The sequence below is a fragment of the Ruditapes philippinarum genome, unplaced genomic scaffold, assembly GCF_026571515.1.
Source record: "Ruditapes philippinarum isolate M1 unplaced genomic scaffold, ASM2657151v2 ctg738_1_1_1_1, whole genome shotgun sequence".
NCBI lineage: Eukaryota > Metazoa > Mollusca > Bivalvia > Venerida > Veneridae > Ruditapes > Ruditapes philippinarum.
Genome location: NW_026863645.1, coordinates 550,756 through 555,120, shown reverse-complemented (window position 1 = coordinate 555,120; position 4,365 = coordinate 550,756). Strand labels below are relative to the sequence as shown.

Here is a 4,365-nt window from a genome sequence, read left to right as displayed (position 1 = left end):
AAAAAGTCAACAATAATTAACAGAATGATTTATTTATTCACTTACTTTACTGCATCCTGGTTCCTAGCTGCTAATGCCATTCTCTGAAATAGAGGAATTATGACATGAATGCAATGAGACTTCAAAACAAAACAAATAAAAAGTATGAATTTTAAAAGCGTGAATGATGAATCGGTCAATGATCAAATAATATTAACTTTTTCTCAAAAGAGATGGAGTTTTCAGCACCGCTTTGGAAAAAACACTGAATTAAACCATTTTTTTTTCAAGTGCACGCCTCTGTTCACATTCAGTGATAAATCTCACTTAGAAAATTATTTATAATTTATAATTTATTTATATTTATTATTTATTCATTTTAAAAGGAAAAAAAAAGCACATTTAGAAAATGACATGCTTAACTGCTTAAGTAAAATATTTGTTGATTGCGCGAAATGAATCAAGCACGGATAAGCACATATTTTTATGAGGTATATTGCATATCGGTAGCTTATAATACTACCTTTTTGACATCGCCGCAAACGTTTTCACACATTTGTTCATCGTCAAATTCATCCCTACAATCGTAGAAACACGTGCATGATTGGTAACATTCGTCATCCCAGCCACAACCCCCGAAACACTGATATTGGTTCATTGGTTTTTTTTTTTCCCTTTTTTTTTCTTTTCTTTTTGTTTTTCCTTAGGGGGAAAAATATTAAATTAATTTTAAAAACCCGGGTTTTTTTATGTTTTTTTCATTTACAAAACAAAATACCCATATATATATCTTGTTTTAATTTTCAACAAAAGATCTATTAAAAATAGTAGATGTATCTGTTAATTTGAAACTGAAATCAGTAGGTCTCGAATGAGATTTAAACATAAGTTTACTTTTACCCACGTGATATTGAAGTAAAAATGTCGCTTATACAGGAAAAATAAGGAACTACAAAAGTAAATGAATTCGAGATATATTGGTTATAATTGCTTTACATGCAATAAATTGAAAATATGTTTAGTTAGACACTAAGAAGGTCAATGCTCAAACCATGTTAAGAATAGTTTGAGCTGATATTAAAACTGGAAAGAACATTTTCTCCAATTCTTACCATCGCATCCTCTAGGGTTTGTAACAACCTTTTTTCTACGTCATTCAAGTCGTTTACGTCACTGTCAGCTTGGACTGTGAGAAAAATAAAAATAGGTTTGTGTTCCTTTTTAATCATATTTTTTAAGATGTTTCAACCCCCTACAATGCATCAGCTGTCCTTATTTTCTGATTCAAATAGCGGAAACTATTGACATTAAGGGCAGTGTGGCGGCCGTAAATGGTCGTCGTTATTTTATCGTTGACTTTTGATATGTTAGTTCTGTTTTGTTCTACGGTTGTTGCATTTCATTGTAGAAAATATATTTAAACTGCGTGCCTTAAAACTGCATGCCACCAGATGAGCCAAAATAGTTCAGGAAAATTAAACTTCAGAGCAATCTTGTGTTATTTTAAGAAATGCGCAGTAAAAATACTTTATACTAAAGTAATAAAACACATGTTTAATACTTAATACTAAAGTGATAATACACATGTTTGGTTCGATCAGTTACTGATTTTGCAGTATTCAGCACCATATATATACTGCGTGACTAACGCAGTAAAATTTTTATCTTTATTTGGTGAGTACCGTTTGCAATGTTTAACTGCTTATTTTGTTCACTTCATAATGTTTTACTTTTTTCACTTCAAAATTTTCACAAAAGATTCTGGCGGCATGTTACTTTAACAGGTATCAGGGTAAAAATATGTATTAATCATATTAACATCCAAGCAAGATTAACATCAATTTCAGATAAAGTTTTCCATATCGGGTGAAGCTATTCCTCTGATATAAATGACTTTAATTTAAAATAATGATAATTCATTATTAAAATTCAATCATGACACAAAATGCAAGACAAAACCATGCATTGAGATGAAGTTAGTTTTGAAACAGACAAAAATTCATAAAACTAATTTACAAATTTAAAATGTACAGATTGTGTAGTTCATTTTCTTTATTATTATTATTATTATTATTATTATTATTATTATTATTATTATTATTATTATATGACTCAAGGACATACCACCAAGAACTTTATCATCGTGATGATTTAAGTCCTCGACACAGTCTGACAGACCCAACGAACAGAGTTCATGTATATATGTACAAAGTTCTATGGTTCGTCAAGCAAACAATTGATCCAATACACAAAATATATGATCTGCTCATTTTAATGGTTTCAAGTCACTAGTCTTACGTATACATTCTACGCATATTTCCACTTCTGATTTGTTTACTTTTTTTTATTCTTCAGTGATAATGAAAATGATACAGAAAAGAGAGAATCTGTGGTATATATGACATCAGTGAGGACTATAAGTATCGGTCGGAGAAGTTCATATCTTTTTTCAAAGAGAGGATCACACTCCCGATATGTTGCATGTTTATCACGACATAGACGTGTCGAGAAATTTTGAGTTTATTGTACATGAATTTAAATTTGAAATTTTTTTTAAGTGACCGAAATTTAATAGAATAAGAATAAATAGATATAATTACCATTTTGATTCCGTTTTGCAACTGCAAAGGCTAATAAGCACACTGCCAGCAGTTTAAACATGATTGCTTACGAGCACGAGAATTAATTCCCTTCTGTTTTCCAAACTTCTTGCGTGCTCAAAAATGTTCCCAGTTTTGGATAATGATATCAATGTAGCGAACTTATATCTCAACTACCTGCTTATCACTGAATATATTCAGAGTTAAAAGCTTATTTAATTACATTAACAAAATTTACATAATAATAATAAAGATGCATTAAAGGCAAATAAGAATAAAAAATCTTCAGACAGCCTTCATAGCCATGATTTATTTCAGATATGGCTTATTGCTTCGTTGCGCAAATAAGATTTTGCATTTTGTGTCCCTGGAAATAGCCCCTCCAAAAAACCAACTTGATTTGATAGTAAAACGTATAGAGAAAAACGATCGTGTTAAGTTTTACAAGACGTTGTTTATGCATTAACATTTAGCTGAGGAAAAGAATGCTTAAAGATCGCTAATAATGATGACTATTTCTATAGAATAGTCTCTGTTATTTTATGCTTTTCAGTGGATTACTGATTTATCCGTGGAAATTATATTTGATAATTTCACAGTGAAAATTATCAAAATATAATTTCACACTTTTCAATGACGAAACTACTTTTTTAAGATTTTCCCCATGTGGTACCTCAATTTTATTTATGGTGACTATTCCGACAATGTCAGGCTGTTTAAAGAAAAGCAAACCTGAAATTGATAAATAACTTATATGTAAAAGGTAATAAAAAGAAGAAAACTTACAGTAACTTACTTCTATTCATTCAAATTACCAATCACCAAATATCCTCTCTTTAATTTTTTTGTTTCATTTTTACAGTCTGAAAAATACATTCCTTCCACATGCAAAACTGCTCTTGACGACATTTGGGAATATTTAAGTATCCTACGAGCAAAAACTGCCGTATGCTTTATGAAAACCTTAAAAAGCAATGGCAGCTTTCAGTCGAAGAATATGTAAAACAACCCAGCGTTCGTAAGGCTTCCAAGTTTTCCAATTTCCTATCCACTTGTTTGAATGTTTACACATCTGTCAACACTTATTTATTGTCTGTTACAATCCTCAATAAGTTTTCTTTCTTTTAAAAAGGTGTATGACTAACAAATCCAAATGATATCCCTCTGAATCAAACACAATTATTTTCATCCAGTGAAATACACCACTTTAAAAATGGCGGCCGCTTACATTTAACATAGCAAGGACTAATATAAATTCGCAGTCAGTAACAGAAATATGGATGGATGGTTGGACTTTTTCTACTACTAGAATTGTTTGTTTTTATTATTTAAACAAGCGATTAGACATATTTTTTAATAAGATGAATACTATCACCACCATTTAACGTTGATTGTGGATCTTATTTTTCAGCCCATAACTTCTTGTATTTAATGAGAAATTCGACTATTTTTTTAGGCTCTAAATGGGGAAAACAGATTTTGATATTAACGTAAATTTTATTTTAACTTGTTTTTAAGCATAAAATAAAAAGAAAATTTGTTTGTTTGTTGTGTAAGATGTAATTTTATTTCATCTCGTGAACTTTAAAAAAAACAGTATTCTCATCCGTGGCTACGCCTCTCGTGAGAATACTGTTTTTAAAGCCCACTCGATGAAATAAAATTTCATCTTACACACAAACAAACAAATATCCTCTTTTTTGGGGGGAACCACTTATACCCTGCCCTGGTTATGACGTAGGTACTGTATCTACGTCATATCCTTTTAACGCTGGCGTCGAATGTT

At 30.5% G+C, this 4,365-nt stretch overlaps 1 long non-coding RNA gene across 1 annotated transcript; it reads right to left on the bottom strand.

Moving 5' to 3' along the window:
- Window positions 1-1,091: 1,091 nt before the first annotated feature.
- LOC132722789 (uncharacterized) lies at window positions 1,092-4,144 on the bottom strand. The gene is made up of 2 exons (XR_009624662.1): window positions 2,580-4,144; window positions 1,092-1,165 (listed from the first exon to the last, which is right to left on the bottom strand). It is a non-coding gene; the product is annotated as an uncharacterized LOC132722789 (long non-coding RNA).
- Window positions 4,145-4,365: the final 221 nt, after the last annotated feature.